Genomic DNA, 16,766 nt, shown 5'->3' on the forward strand with positions numbered 1-16,766 from the left:
GCCACCAGGGGGCGCTGTGATTTCAAGTCATAATTTCTGTGTAGATGTCATCAGGCCGAAACTCTTGTCTTACATGTCTAGTTTGGACTTGATTGGACCATGTATGTTCGAGATACAGATGCTCGTGTTTTTATGGCGTGTAACCAAACTTTAACCCCATGCCACGGTCACACGGTGTGAAGGGAAAAAAATCCCTTAATCAGTCTTTATCTCAATCTTGTTGTGATGACACTCATCTGAATTTGAAGTTGATCTGATGAAAGTTCTACGACAAGTAAATCAAAGTAAAAATGTGGAATAGGGCTAAAATGGCCACTAAATCCAAAATGGCGGGCTTCCTGTTTAGTCTAGTATATCTATCCAAGAGACTTATTTGTTTGTTATGAAAAGACACATGCCCAAATCGATTTTTGTACATGTCGGCCAATCTTAGTGCCGGGGCTGCCCGTTAGGGGGCGCTAGTCAGTTATTTTGCCACGCCCATTCCTTAAAACCATATGAAAATCTTCAGGGGGGGGATGTTGTTGCACACATGTAGTTTGAGTGAGATAGAACCATGAACACTGAAGTTAAAGCAATTTCGTGTTTCGCGGCGAGTTGATGAACTTTGATGCCACGCCATTAATATGGCGTTTGACGAAAAGGCACAGTTATCTTATGCCTTCATTATCAATGTCTTGAGACCCATTTGATACAGTTTGACATGGTTGAGGTCAGTGGATGAGGAGGAATACATCCAAGTGTAAGACAAGCAAAAAACAAGACATTTCCTGGTGCCACCAGGGGGCGCTGTGGTTTTAAGTCATTATTTCTGTGTAGATGTCATAAGGCCGGGACTCTTCTCTTACATGTCTAGTTTGGACTTGATTGGACCATGTATGTTCGAGATACAGATGCTCGTGTTTTGATGGCGTGGAACCAAACTTTGACGACACGCCACGGTCACACGAAGTGACGGAAAAAAATTCCGTTGATCATTTTTTTTCTCAATCTTGTTGTGATGACACGCGTCTAATTTTTAAGTTGATCTGATGAAAGCTCTACGACAAGTACATTAAACTAAAAATGTGGAATTTGGCCAAAATGGCCACTAAATCCAAAATGGCGGGCTTCCTGTTGCGTTTTTCATAATGCTCCAAGAGACTTTTTTCTATGATTATTCACGTTACACCAGTGTCTAGATTTTGTTGAAAATCGCTTATGTGGAAACCTAAGGGCTGGTTCCAGGGGGCGCTGTTGAGCCGTTTTGCCACGCCCATTTCCAAATACTCCAGATTACGTAAATTTTCACCACTCTCTAATTTACTGGAAAGTTTAAAAACTTTTTGAGCACGTTGAAGCCCTCAAAAAGCCAATTCATTGTTCGGAGAATAATAAGAACTAGGGCTACGTTGTAGCACTTGCGGGCCCGAGCACCCGCACGTTGAAGCCTGTTGCGGTCGGTGGAGAGAGCGATCGATGACCAAGCGCACATCATCGATCGAGCATGCACTTCTCCAGGTTAAATGCGTTTTGCGCTCTGCGGCAGTAGGTTTGCCAGTAGGTGGCGCCATCACTATTATTACGCACAGACATATAGATCTGTTCAAGTAGGCGCTCTGATGTAGCGTGAGAAATTTTGTGTCAATTGGACAATGTTTCCGCAACTTAATTTTCACACTGATCAATAGGTGGCGCTATGATCCTGAACTAATATTCATATATGGAGCTGTTCTATTCAGGATTGTGATCATAGGTCAGTAGTTTGGAGCCGGTTGGATAATGCAGAGTGGATTAACAAAGTACTTCCTAATTCCTGGCGAATCAGTAGGTGGCGCTATGACACTGAGGAAATATTGACACATAGAGCTGTTCAGGCTTGGACTCTGACCATGTGACAGACGTTTTGTAGTGATAGGACAATGCACAGTGGAGTTATGATAACATCGTGTCCTTTGGCGAAGGAAAATCCTTCGCCGCACATCAATGTTTACACGGTTTGAGGAAACGTCACAATTCTGACCATGATCTAATGACTTGACTGATCTGATTTGAGCTGTATATTGTAAATCAGCCAGGAGCAGTTCATCAAAGTATAAAACATGTCACTTCCTGTAGCCACCAGGGGGCGCTGTAATTTCAAGTCATAATTTCTGTGTAGATGTCATCAGGATGGCACCCTTGTCTTACATGTCTAGTTTGGACTCGATTGGACAATGTATGTCCGAGATACAGAACCTCGTGTTTTGATGGCGTTTAATCAAACTCAAGACGCCACGCCACGGTCACACGGTGTGACGAAAGGTCAATCTCTTAATCACTTTTTATCTCCATCTTGTTGTGATGGCACTGATCTTAATTTGAAGTTAATCTGATGAAAGCCCTGGGACAAGTGCATCAAGTAAAAATGTGGAATATGGAAAAAAAATGGCCACTTAATCCAAAATGGCGGCCTCCCTGTTTGGTCAAGCATACCTATCCAAGATATTTTTTTGTTTGTTATGAAACGACACATGTCCCGATAGATTTGTATAAATGTCGGCCATCGTAGTGCCGGGGTTGCCCTATAGGGGGCGCTGGTCAGTTTTTTTGCCACGCCCATTTCTTAAAACCATATGAATATCTTCAGGGGGGGGCTGTTGTTACACACATGTAGTTTGAGAGAGATAGAATCATGAACACTGAAGTTACAGCAATTTCGTGTTTCACGGCGAGTTGATGAACTTTAATGCCACGCCATTCATATGGCGTTTGACGAAAAGTCACGGTAATCTTATGTCTTCATTGTCAATGTCTTGGGACCCATTTGATACAGTTTGACATGGTTGAGGTCAGTGGATGAGGAGAAATTCATCCAAGTGTAAGACAAGCAAAAAACAAGACATTTCCTGTTGCCACCAGGGGGCGCTGCGGTTTTAAGTCATCATTTATGCATAGATGTCATCAGGCGGGGACTATTGTCTTACATGTCTAGTTTGGACTTGATTGGAACATGTATGTCCGAGATACAGATGCCCGTGTTTTGATGGCGTGTAACCAATTTTTAACGCCATGCCACGGTCACACGGTGTGATAAAAAAAAAATCCCTCAATCATTTTTTATCTCCATCTTGTTGTGATGACACTCATCTGAATTAGAAGTTGATCTGATGAAAGCCCTGGGACAAGTACGTAAAAGTAAAAATGTGGGATATTGCCAAAATGGCCACTAAAAGCAAAATGGCGGTCTTCCTGTTGCATTTTTCATAATGCTCCAATAGACTTTTTTCTATGATTAGTCACGTTACACCAGTGTCTAGATTTTGGGGAAAATCGCTTATGTGGAAACCTAGGGGCTGGTTCCAGGGGGCGCTGTTGAGCCATTTTGCCACGCCCAATTCAAATTACTCCAGAATACTAAATTGTCCGCAGACCTTGAATTTCCTGCAAAGTTTCACAACTTTTTGAGCATGTCTAGACCCTGAAAAAGCCCCCCGAAGGGAAATAATAATAACTAGGGCTACGTTGTAGCACTTGCGGGCCCGAGCACCCGCACGTTGAAGCCTGTTGCGGTCGGTGGAGAGAGCGATCGATGACCAAGCGCACATCATCGATCGAGCATGCACTTCTCCACGTTAAATGCGCTCTGCGGCAGTAGGTTTGCCAGTAGGTGGCGCCATCACTATTATTACGCACAGACATATATATCTGTTCATGTAGGCGCTCTGATACAGCGTGAGCAATTTTGTGTCAATCGGACAATGTTAACACAACTTAATTTTCACACTGATCAGTAGGTGGCGCTCTGACCCTGAACTAATATTTATATGTGGAGCTGTTCAGATCAGTATTGTGATCATAGGTCAGTAGTTTGGAGCCGGTTGGATAATGCAGAGTGGATTAACAAAGTACTTCCTGTTTCCTGGCGAATCAGTAGGTGGCGCTATGACACTGAGGAAATATTGACACATAGAGCTGTTCAGGCTTGTACTCTTATCATGTGACAGAAGTTTGGTAGTGATAGGACAATGCACAGTGGACTTATGAAAACATCGTGTCCTTTGGCGAAGGATGATCCTTCGCCAAACATCAATGTTTACATGGTTTGAGGAAATGTCACAATTCTGACCTTGATTCAATGACTTGACTGAGCTCATTTGAGCTGTATATCTTAAAGCAGCCAGGAGCAGTTCATCAAAGTATAAAACATGTCACTTCCTGTAGCCACCAGGGGGCGCTGTAATTTCAAGTCATAATTTCTGTGTAGATGTCATCAGGATGGCACCCTTGTCTTACATGTCTAGTTTGGACTCGATTGGACAATGTATGTCCGAGATACAGAACCTCGTGTTTTGATGGCGTTTAATCAAACTCAAGACGCCACGCCACGGTCACACGGTGTGACGAAAGGTCAATCTCTTAATCACTTTTTATCTCCATCTTGTTGTGATGGCACTGATCTTAATTTGAAGTTAATCTGATGAAAGCCCTGGGACAAGTGCATCAAGTAAAAATGTGGAATATGGAAAAAAAATGGCCACTTAATCCAAAATGGCGGCCTCCCTGTTTGGTCAAGCATACCTATCCAAGATATTTTTTTGTTTGTTATGAAACGACACATGTCCCGATAGATTTGTATAAATGTCGGCCATCGTAGTGCCGGGGTTGCCCTATAGGGGGCGCTGGTCAGTTTTTTTGCCACGCCCATTTCTTAAAACCATATGAATATCTTCAGGGGGGGGCTGTTGTTACACACATGTAGTTTGAGAGAGATAGAATCATGAACACTGAAGTTACAGCAATTTCGTGTTTCACGGCGAGTTGATGAACTTTAATGCCACGCCATTCATATGGCGTTTGACGAAAAGTCACGGTAATCTTATGTCTTCATTGTCAATGTCTTGGGACCCATTTGATACAGTTTGACATGGTTGAGGTCAGTGGATGAGGAGAAATTCATCCAAGTGTAAGACAAGCAAAAAACAAGACATTTCCTGTTGCCACCAGGGGGCGCTGCGGTTTTAAGTCATCATTTATGCATAGATGTCATCAGGCGGGGACTATTGTCTTACATGTCTAGTTTGGACTTGATTGGAACATGTATGTCCGAGATACAGATGCCCGTGTTTTGATGGCGTGTAACCAATTTTTAACGCCATGCCACGGTCACACGGTGTGATAAAAAAAAAATCCCTCAATCACTTTTTATCTCCATCTTGTTGTGATGACACTCATCTGAATTTGAAGTTGATCTGATGAAAGCCCTGGGACAAGTACGTAAAAGTAAAAATGTGGGATATTGCCAAAATGGCCACTAAAAGCAAAATGGCGGACTTCCTGTTGCGTTTTTCATAATGCTCCATGAGACTTTTTTTCATGACTGGTCACGATACACCTATATCCAGATTTTGATGAAAATCCGTTATGTGGAAACCTAGGGGCTGGTTCCAGGGGGCGCTGTAGAGCCATTTTGCCACGCCCAATTCCAATTACTCCAGAATACTAAAATATCCGCAGACCTTGAATTTCCTGCAAAGTTTCATAACTTTTTGAGCATGTCTAGACCCTGAAAAAGCCCCCCAAAGGGAAATAATAATAATAATAATAATAATAATAATAATAATAAAAATCCTTACAGATTCAATAGGGCCTCTCACCATTCGGTGCTCGGGCCCTAATAATAAAAATCCTTACAGATTCAATAGGGCCTCTCACCATTCGGTGCTCGGGCCCTAATAATAAGAATAATGCCTACAATTTCAATAGGGCCTCTCACCATTCGGTGCTCGGGCCCTAATAATAATAATAATAAAAATCCTTACAGATTCAATAGGGCCTCTCACCATTCGGTGCTCGGGCCCTAATTAAAGCAGCCAGGAGCAGTTCATCAAAGTATAAAACATGTCACTTCCTGTAGCCACCAGGGGGCGCTGTAATTTCAAGTCATAATTTCTGTGTAGATGTCATCAGGATGGCACCCTTGTCTTACATGTCTAGTTTGGACTCGATTGGACAATGTATGTCCGAGATACAGAACCTCGTGTTTTGATGGCGTTTAATCAAACTCAAGACGCCACGCCACGGTCACACGGTGTGACGAAAGGTCAATCTCTTAATCACTTTTTATCTCCATCTTGTTGTGATGGCACTGATCTTAATTTGAAGTTAATCTGATGAAAGCCCTGGGACAAGTGCATCAAGTAAAAATGTGGAATATGGAAAAAAAATGGCCACTTAATCCAAAATGGCGGCCTCCCTGTTTGGTCAAGCATACCTATCCAAGATATTTTTTTGTTTGTTATGAAACGACACATGTCCCGATAGATTTGTATAAATGTCGGCCATCGTAGTGCCGGGGTTGCCCTATAGGGGGCGCTGGTCAGTTTTTTTGCCACGCCCATTTCTTAAAACCATATGAATATCTTCAGGGGGGGGCTGTTGTTACACACATGTAGTTTGAGAGAGATAGAATCATGAACACTGAAGTTACAGCAATTTCGTGTTTCACGGCGAGTTGATGAACTTTAATGCCACGCCATTCATATGGCGTTTGACGAAAAGTCACGGTAATCTTATGTCTTCATTGTCAATGTCTTGGGACCCATTTGATACAGTTTGACATGGTTGAGGTCAGTGGATGAGGAGAAATTCATCCAAGTGTAAGACAAGCAAAAAACAAGACATTTCCTGTTGCCACCAGGGGGCGCTGCGGTTTTAAGTCATCATTTATGCATAGATGTCATCAGGCGGGGACTATTGTCTTACATGTCTAGTTTGGAATTGATTGGAACATGTATGTCCGAGATACAGATGCCCGTGTTTTGATGGCGTGTAACCAATTTTTAACGCCATGCCACGGTCACACGGTGTGATAAAAAAAAAATCCCTCAATCATTTTTTATCTCCATCTTGTTGTGATGACACTCATCTGAATTTGAAGTTGATCTGATGAAAGCCCTGGGACAAGTACGTAAAAGTAAAAATGTGGGATATTGCCAAAATGGCCACTAAAAGCAAAATGGCGGACTTCCTGTTGCGTTTTTCATAATGCTCCATGAGACTTTTTTTCATGACTGGTCACGATACACCTATATCCAGATTTTGATGAAAATCCGTTATGTGGAAACCTAGGGGCTGGTTCCAGGGGGCGCTGTAGAGCCATTTTGCCACGCCCAATTCCAATTACTCCAGAATACTAAAATATCCGCAGACCTTGAATTTCCTGCAAAGTTTCATAACTTTTTGAGCATGTCTAGACCCTGAAAAAGCCCCCCAAAGGGAAATAATAATAATAATAATAATAATAATAATAATAATAATAATAATAATAATAAAAATCCTTACAGATTCAATAGGGCCTCTCACCATTCGGTGCTCGGGCCCTAAATATATCTGTTCATGTAGGCGCTCTGATGTAGCGTGAGCAATTTTGTGTCAATTGGACAATGTTAACACAACTTAATTTTCACACTGATCATTAGGTGGCGCTATGACCCTGAACTAATATTTATATGTGGAGCTGTTCAGAATAGTATTGTGATCATAGGTCAGTAGTTTGGAGCCGGTTGGATAATGCAGAGTGGATTAACAAAGTACTTCCTGTTTCCTGGCGAATCAGTAGGTGGCGCTATGACACTGAGGAAATATTGACACATAGAGCTGTTCAGGCTTGGACTCTGACCATGTGACAGAAGTTTTGTAGTGATAGGACAATGCACAGTGGAGTTATGATAACATCGTGTCCTTTGGCGAAGGAAAATCCTTCGCCGCACATCAATGTTTACACGGTTTGAGGAAACATCACAATTCTGACCATGATCTAATGACTTGACTGATCTGATTTGAGCTGTATATTGTAAATCAGCCAGGAGCAGTTCATCAAAGTATAAAACATGTCACTTCCTGTAGCCACCAGGGGGCGCTGTAATTTCAAGTCATAATTTCTGTGTAGATGTCATCAGGATGGCACCCTTGTCTTACATGTCTAGTTTGGACTCGATTGGACAATGTATGTCCGAGATACAGAACCTCGTGTTTTGATGGCGTTTAATCAAACTCAAGACGCCACGCCACGGTCACACGGTGTGACGAAAGGTCAATCTCTTAATCACTTTTTATCTCCATCTTGTTGTGATGGCACTGATCTTAATTTGAAGTTAATCTGATGAAAGCCCTGGGACAAGTGCATCAAGTAAAAATGTGGAATATGGAAAAAAAATGGCCACTTAATCCAAAATGGCGGCCTCCCTGTTTGGTCAAGCATACCTATCCAAGATATTTTTTTGTTTGTTATGAAACGACACATGTCCCGATAGATTTGTATAAATGTCGGCCATCGTAGTGCCGGGGTTGCCCTATAGGGGGCGCTGGTCAGTTTTTTTGCCACGCCCATTTCTTAAAACCATATGAATATCTTCAGGGGGGGGCTGTTGTTACACACATGTAGTTTGAGAGAGATAGAATCATGAACACTGAAGTTACAGCAATTTCGTGTTTCACGGCGAGTTGATGAACTTTAATGCCACGCCATTCATATGGCGTTTGACGAAAAGTCACGGTAATCTTATGTCTTCATTGTCAATGTCTTGGGACCCATTTGATACAGTTTGACATGGTTGAGGTCAGTGGATGAGGAGAAATTCATCCAAGTGTAAGACAAGCAAAAAACAAGACATTTCCTGTTGCCACCAGGGGGCGCTGCGGTTTTAAGTCATCATTTATGCATAGATGTCATCAGGCGGGGACTATTGTCTTACATGTCTAGTTTGGACTTGATTGGAACATGTATGTCCGAGATACAGATGCCCGTGTTTTGATGGCGTGTAACCAATTTTTAACGCCATGCCACGGTCACACGGTGTGATAAAAAAAAAATCCCTCAATCATTTTTTATCTCCATCTTGTTGTGATGACACTCATCTGAATTTGAAGTTGATCTGATGAAAGCCCTGGGACAAGTACGTAAAAGTAAAAATGTGGGATATTGCCAAAATGGCCACTAAAAGCAAAATGGCGGACTTCCTGTTGCGTTTTTCATAATGCTCCATGAGACTTTTTTTCATGACTGGTCACGATACACCTATATCCAGATTTTGATGAAAATCCGTTATGTGGAAACCTAGGGGCTGGTTCCAGGGGGCGCTGTAGAGCCATTTTGCCACGCCCAATTCCAAATACTCCAGATTACGTAAATTTTCACCACTCTCTAATTTACTGGAAAGTTTAAAAACTTTTTGAGCACGTTGAAGCCCTCAAAAAGCCAATTCATTGTTCGGAGAATAATAAGAATAATAATAAGAATAATGCCTACAATTTCAATAGGGCCTCTCACCATTCGGTGCTCGGGCCCTAACTAGGGCTACGTTGTAGCACTTGCGGGCCCGAGCACCCGCACGTTGAAGCCTGTTGCGGTCGGTGGAGAGAGCGATCGATGACTAAGCGCACATCATCGATCGAGCATGCACTTCTCCACGTTGCATGCGTTTTGCGCTCTGCGGCAGTAGGTTTGCCAGTAGGTGGCGCCATCACTATTATTACACACAGACTTATAGATCTGTTCAAGTAGCCGCTCTGATGTAGCGTGAGCAGTTTCGTGTCAATTGGAAAATTTTACCACAATGTAATTTTCACACTGATCAGTAGGTGGCGCTATGACCCTGAACTAATGTTTATATATGGAGCTGTTCAGATCAGGATTGTGATCATAGGTCAGAAGTTTGGAGCCGGTTGGATAAGGCAGTGTGGATTAACAAAGTACTTCCTGTTTCATGGATAATCAGTAGGTGGCGCTATGACACTGAGGAAATATTGACACATAGAGCTGTTCAGGCTTGGACTCTGACCATGTGACAGAAGTTTTGTAGTGATAGGACAATGCACAGTGGAGTTATGATAACATCGTGTCCTTTGGCGAAGGAAAATCCTTCGCCGCACATCAATGTTTACACGGTTTGAGGAAACGTCACAATTCTGACCATGATCTAATGACTTGACTGATCTGATTTGAGCTGTATATTGTAAATCAGCCAGGAGCAGTTCATCAAAGTATAAAACATGTCACTTCCTGTAGCCACCAGGGGGCGCTGTAATTTCAAGTCATAATTTCTGTGTAGATGTCATCAGGATGGCACCCTTGTCTTACATGTCTAGTTTGGACTCGATTGGACAATGTATGTCCGAGATACAGAACCTCGTGTTTTGATGGCGTTTAATCAAACTCAAGACGCCACGCCACGGTCACACGGTGTGACGAAAGGTCAATCTCTTAATCACTTTTTATCTCCATCTTGTTGTGATGGCACTGATCTTAATTTGAAGTTAATCTGATGAAAGCCCTGGGACAAGTGCATCAAGTAAAAATGTGGAATATGGAAAAAAAATGGCCACTTAATCCAAAATGGCGGCCTCCCTGTTTGGTCAAGCATACCTATCCAAGATATTTTTTTGTTTGTTATGAAACGACACATGTCCCGATAGATTTGTATAAATGTCGGCCAGCGTAGTGCCGGGGTTGCCCTATAGGGGGCGCTGGTCAGTTTTTTTGCCACGCCCATTTCTTAAAACCATATGAATATCTTCAGGGGGGGGCTGTTGTTACACACATGTAGTTTGAGAGAGATAGAATCATGAACACTGAAGTTACAGCAATTTCGTGTTTCACGGCGAGTTGATGAACTTTAATGCCACGCCATTCATATGGCGTTTGACGAAAAGTCACGGTAATCTTATGTCTTCATTGTCAATGTCTTGGGACCCATTTGATACAGTTTGACATGGTTGAGGTCAGTGGATGAGGAGAAATTCATCCAAGTGTAAGACAAGCAAAAAACAAGACATTTCCTGTTGCCACCAGGGGGCGCTGCGGTTTTAAGTCATCATTTATGCATAGATGTCATCAGGCGGGGACTATTGTCTTACATGTCTAGTTTGGACTTGATTGGAACATGTATGTCCGAGATACAGATGCCCGTGTTTTGATGGCGTGTAACCAATTTTTAACGCCATGCCACGGTCACACGGTGTGATAAAAAAAAAATCCCTCAATCATTTTTTATCTCCATCTTGTTGTGATGACACTCATCTGAATTTGAAGTTGATCTGATGAAAGCCCTGGGACAAGTACGTAAAAGTAAAAATGTGGGATATTGCCAAAATGGCCACTAAAAGCAAAATGGCGGACTTCCTGTTGCGTTTTTCATAATGCTCCATGAGACTTTTTTTCATGACTGGTCACGATACACCTATATCCAGATTTTGATGAAAATCCGTTATGTGGAAACCTAGGGGCTGGTTCCAGGGGGCGCTGTAGAGCCATTTTGCCACGCCCAATTCCAATTACTCCAGAATACTAAAATATCCGCAGACCTTGAATTTCCTGCAAAGTTTCATAACTTTTTGAGCATGTCTAGACCCTGAAAAAGCCCCCCAAAGGGAAATAATAATAATAATAATAATAATAATAATAAAAATCCTTACAGATTCAATAGGGCCTCTCACCATTCGGTGCTCGGGCCCTAATAATAATAATAATAATAATAATAATAATAAAAATCCTTACAGATTCAATAGGGCCTCTCACCATTCGGTGCTCGGGCCCTAATAATAATAAAAATCCTTACAGATTCAATAGGGCCTCTCACCATTCGGTGCTCGGGCCCTAACTAGGGCTACGTTGTAGCACTAACGGGCCCGAGCACAGGCAATTTCAAGTCTGTTGCGGTCGGTGAAGAGAGAACGTTCAATGACCAAGCGCTCGTCTCTGCGTTGCATGCGTTTGTGCACTGCGGCAAGGATTATTGCTTCACTTCCTGTAGCCAGCAGGAGGCTCTATGAACTAGAGGTAAGTAACCTTGAAACCATACAACCAAACCTATTGCTTTAACTATCACCATATACTTACATGCCTCAAGGCTTTTTTAATATAAAATTGTTATAAAAGTTACAGTTTATTTAACACGTCTAATGAAAACATTGAAGCAAGTTAACTGCAGAGTCGTATGTTTGGCTGTGACTTTGTTTTATTTTAATAAGTTAATATCAATACGCTACATGTGTAAGTTGCATGTGATAATAACTATGTTTCACCATTATTCTGATACAGGCTGATATATCCACCATTACTATTTTCACATCGTTAATTTAGTCTGTCATGGAGTTGTAGAGTCAATTAGACAGTATAGATAAGATTATAATGTCCACACATCAGTGTTGTAAACACTTCTCCAGTTAATTATATAATTATGTTTTCACACTGAGGGAAGTGGAGAGACTTGATGTGGACTGTTATCAACAGCTCTGTGGGAGATCATCACCTTGAATATTACAGATGAGGTAGAAAGACATTTTATCTGTGTACAATGTTGTATTTCTTTCTCACGTTTTATCAAAAGCGATTTAAAGTATGTGCATTTAACCATTAGTATACAAACCCAGACCCCAGTACATCGGTTCTATCTGAAATATGTGGTGCTTCATACACAACACAAAACATTCATAACAGTGCGCTTCTGCTCCTCATTAATGCAGCTCCTGATGTCCTCAGCAGCAACATGGTGGAGATTTGCAGCTTCATGCTGGTCAACTGGAAGACAACTGATTAAGATTAAAAGATTAAGATTAAGATCCATTTATTCGTCCCAAACACATGCACAGACATGCAAAGGCACACTCATGCAGGTAGGGAAATTTAATCTCTGCTTTTTACCCATCTGGTGCAGGACACACAGAGCAGTGAGCGACCATGTACGGCGCTCACGGAGCAGATGTTGGGGGAGTGAGGTGCCTTGCTCAGGGGCACTAGAGAGGGTAGGGAGACTCTTGGATTTTTGGACAGATCAATCCAGGTTTGTCTTTTGTTGTCTCTCCGTGGAGTCAAACCGGAGACGAACCAGAGACCTTCTCTGCCCATAGTCCAAGTTTCTGCCCTCTACACATCACTCCATACGTTGCTCCCTTAACTACAGATGGCCTGCGAATGTCATGGAGTTTTACAGTGAATTAGACAGTTTAGATATGATTTTAATCTCCACACATCAGTGTTGTAAACAGTTCTCAAATTAATTATATAATTATGTTTTCACACTGAGGGAAGTGGAGAGACTTGATGTGGACTGTTATCAATAGCTCTGTGGGAGATTATCACCTTGAATATTACAGATGAGGTAGAAAGACATTTTATCTATTTTTAAAATGTTGTATTTCTTTCAGTACTTTTATCAAAAGCGACTTAAAATATGTGCATTTAACCATTAGGATACAAACCCAGACCACAGTACAACGGTTCTATCTGAAATCTGTTGTGCTTCATACACAACACAAAACATTCTTTAACAGTGAGTTTTTTCATCTTCATAGATGAAGAACTGCAGCACCTGATGTCCTCAGCAGCAACATGGTGGAGATCTGATTTGATACACTTTAGATAAGAACCCAGTGTTTTATATTTCTGCTTTGTCATAAGAGACAGAACATGGTCATCACAGCTGTGTCCTTCAGGCTCGTCCGTCCCTAATAAAATGATAGGAAACATGAAAGTATGTCATAATTATAGAGAAAGAGTTACATATGAACAAAGTGTGTATTCTTATTTTCGGTGGATATTCAACTATGTATTTGAATATGCTTTTGGATTAAAACGTGCACTACCATGACAATGAATGTTTAGTATGGAGCTATTTCACATTAAAAGTATTGCATTATAATTTAACACATTATGTATTATGTGCAATACTTTGTAAGTAATGAAAACAGGTCTGTACCTGGAGTCAGTGTTCAGTCTGGTTGGATTCAAGTTGTGTCTCACGCTGGACATCCTAGAGGAACATTGAACACAAATACACAGATATGTTAAGTCATACATGTGCCATGTTATCTGCTTAACAGACTTTTACATGGTAATAATAAAATATTAATTCAAAGTTAATCAGATCATAATCATTTCAGCTTAGGAAATAGGTAGTGCATATTAGCCTACAATTCTGTATGACACTGTCTGTTCTAGTAAAGTTACAAGGCTATGATTTACTCATATTTAACAAAAGAATTCAGTGAAGTCTGTCTGAGATTAACGATTTAAATACTGAAGGTGGGAGACACGGTTACTTTTCACTGTAACACGTTACAACACTACTCTGAAGAAAGAGCTTTAGGACACGTAATGCTCCTTTGAACAGCTGCTCTTGCAATGCAGATGTGACTTTAAACACTCAGGTTTCTCAGGTTTCAGTTAGCATCGCTAGCCCGCTAGCGAAACTAACTTACAAGCCGACACACAGTCTCCTGTCTCAGAGTCATCCGCATAAAGTAAAGCTTATATCTGCTGGGTGGACCCGCTCATGTCGTTTCATGTCGGTGTTTGTCGGTAATAACCCCAATCGAATCGAAGAACAGTTACTGCACCCATTCGAAGATATTGTTAGCTTGCTTGTTAGCGAGCTAGTTAGCCTCCGGCGCTAGCGAAAATGAAGCCGACACACAGTCTCCTGTCTCAGATTCATCCTTATAAACGAACGCTTATCTCTGCTTGGTGGACCTGGGTTCATGGCGGTTGTTTCGGTAACAGCTGGCATTCGCATCGAACCCGTTGATATACACTGAGCTGGTATGTAGCTCCCGGATTAGCGTCCCGTAGCTATCACGGCTGATTCAAAGGCACCCTGTGAATCACATCGAAATAAAATACTTAACGTGACTTACCACAGAAACGGAGGCGCAGACATCGTTACCGTGACCGTCAGGAGAAGGAGCAGAACATCAAAGTGTGTAATTTACCGGGTATGTGGGTGTAAGCCATTTCATGAGGCGTTCACGTGTAACTGGTGAAAGCCGAACTCACAACACACAGCACAGCTTACACTGTGACGTCACGTGAATTTCAAACATCTATATCGCTTAAACGAGGGAGTTAAAATAAAATACACCCCCCTCAGAGTTGTCATGAAGGAAGAACTTAGCGATTGAGACTAAAACCAAAGTTTGAGCAATGCTGTAAAAGGTTTAATTCTCCTCTAAAGTTGGCCACCCTGTAAACACAGTCTGTTAATGCATAGATAACACAAAGCATGGTCTGACACTGCCATCTAGTGACTAAATATTGCAGCACATCTGCCAGATATAGATGTTTTCACTCCTCAAACTGGAAGCCACACCACGGTCACACAGTATTATGAAAAGTTGCAATTTCGTTAACTTTAGATCTTCATCTTGTTTTGAACACATGCATCAAATTTTTACGTTGATTTAATGAAGGCCCTACGAGTAGTGAATCAAACTGTAACACATAGAAAAACAAGACATTTGCTGTTGCCACCAGGGGACGCTGTGATTTTAAGTCACGATTTCTGTACCGATGTCTTCAGGTCGCGACTCTTGTCTTATGTGTATAGTTTGGACTCGATTGGACAAAATATGTCCAAGATACAGGAGCCCGTGTTTTGATGGCGTTTAATCAAACTTTGAGGCCACACCACGGTCAGACGGTTTTGCTAAAACTTAATCCTTCAATAACTTTAGATCTCCATTTTGTTGTGATGACGATCGTCTAAATTGTAAGTTGATTTGATGAAAGCTGTAGGAGGAGTACTTAAAACAAAAAATATCGAATATGACCAAAATGGCCACTAAAGTCAAACTGGCGGGCTTCCTGTTGCATTATTCATAATGCACTGATGGACTTTTTTGTGCATCTAGTCATGATACACAATAGTCTTTGTTTTTTTTGAAGATCGGTGAATGCCAAATGAGGGGCTTTTCCGTAGGTGGCGCTCTTGAGCCATTTTGCCACGCCCTTTTCAAAATACTCCAGAATACGTAAATTTTCGCCGCCTTCGAATTTACTGCAAACTCCTACAACTTTTTGAGCACATTAAAGCCCTCAAAAAGCCAAATCATTTAAGCTAAGAAAAATAATAATAATAATAATAATAATAATCATTTCAATTTCAATAGGGCCTCCCACCGATTTCGGTGCTCGGGCCCTAATAATAATAATAATAATCATTTCAATTTCAATAGGGCCTCCCACCGATTTCGGTGCTCGGGCCCTAATAAGAATAATGCCTACAATTTCAATAGGGCCTCTCACCATTCGGTGCTCGGGCCCTAATAATAAAAATCCTTACAATTTCAATAGGGCCTCTCACCTTTCGGTGCTCGGGCCCTAATAATAAAAATCCTTACAATTTCAATAGGGCCTCTCACCTTTCGGTGCTCGGGCCCTAACTAGGGCTACGTTGTAGCACTAACGGGCCCGAGCACAGGCAATTTCAAGTCTGTTGCGGTCGGGGAAGAGAGAGCGATCGATGACCAAGCGCACGTCTCTGCCTTGCGTGCGTTTTAAGCTCTGCAGCAAGAATAAACGCTTCACTTCCTGTAGCCAGCAGGTGGCGCTATGATTTTAAGTCATGGTGTCTTTGTAGATGTCATCAGGTCGCGACTCTTGTCTTACATGTCTAGTTTGGAGTCGATGGGACCAAATATGTCTAAGATATAGAAGCTTGTGTTTTCATGGAGTTCATCACACTTTGCCGCCACGCCACGGTCAGACGGTGTGTCAGAAAGTTGTTTCTTTGATAACTTTTTATCTCCATATTGTTGTGATGACACTCATCTAAATTTTTTGTTGATCTGATGAAAGCTCTCCGAGAAGTACATAAAAATAGAACATGTACCAAAAACAAGACATTTCCTGCTGCCACCAGGGGGCGCTGTCATTTTAAGTCAAGATTTTTGTGTTGTTGTCTTCAGGTCGCGACTCTTGTCTTACATGTGTAGTTTGGAGTCCATGGGACCAAATATGTCTGAGATATAGA

General features: G+C 41.7%; 1 long non-coding RNA gene across 1 annotated transcript; it reads right to left on the reverse strand.

Annotated features, from left to right (window-relative positions):
• Positions 1-11,957: 11,957 nt before the first annotated feature.
• LOC128442597 (uncharacterized) lies at positions 11,958-15,046 on the reverse strand. Its single transcript, XR_008338850.1, has 2 exons — positions 14,653-15,046; positions 11,958-13,769 (listed from the first exon to the last, which is right to left on the reverse strand). It is a non-coding gene; the product is annotated as an uncharacterized LOC128442597 (long non-coding RNA).
• Positions 15,047-16,766: the final 1,720 nt, after the last annotated feature.

This window comes from Pleuronectes platessa, chromosome 6 (genome assembly GCF_947347685.1).
Source record: "Pleuronectes platessa chromosome 6, fPlePla1.1, whole genome shotgun sequence".
Classification (NCBI taxonomy): domain Eukaryota; kingdom Metazoa; phylum Chordata; class Actinopteri; order Pleuronectiformes; family Pleuronectidae; genus Pleuronectes; species Pleuronectes platessa.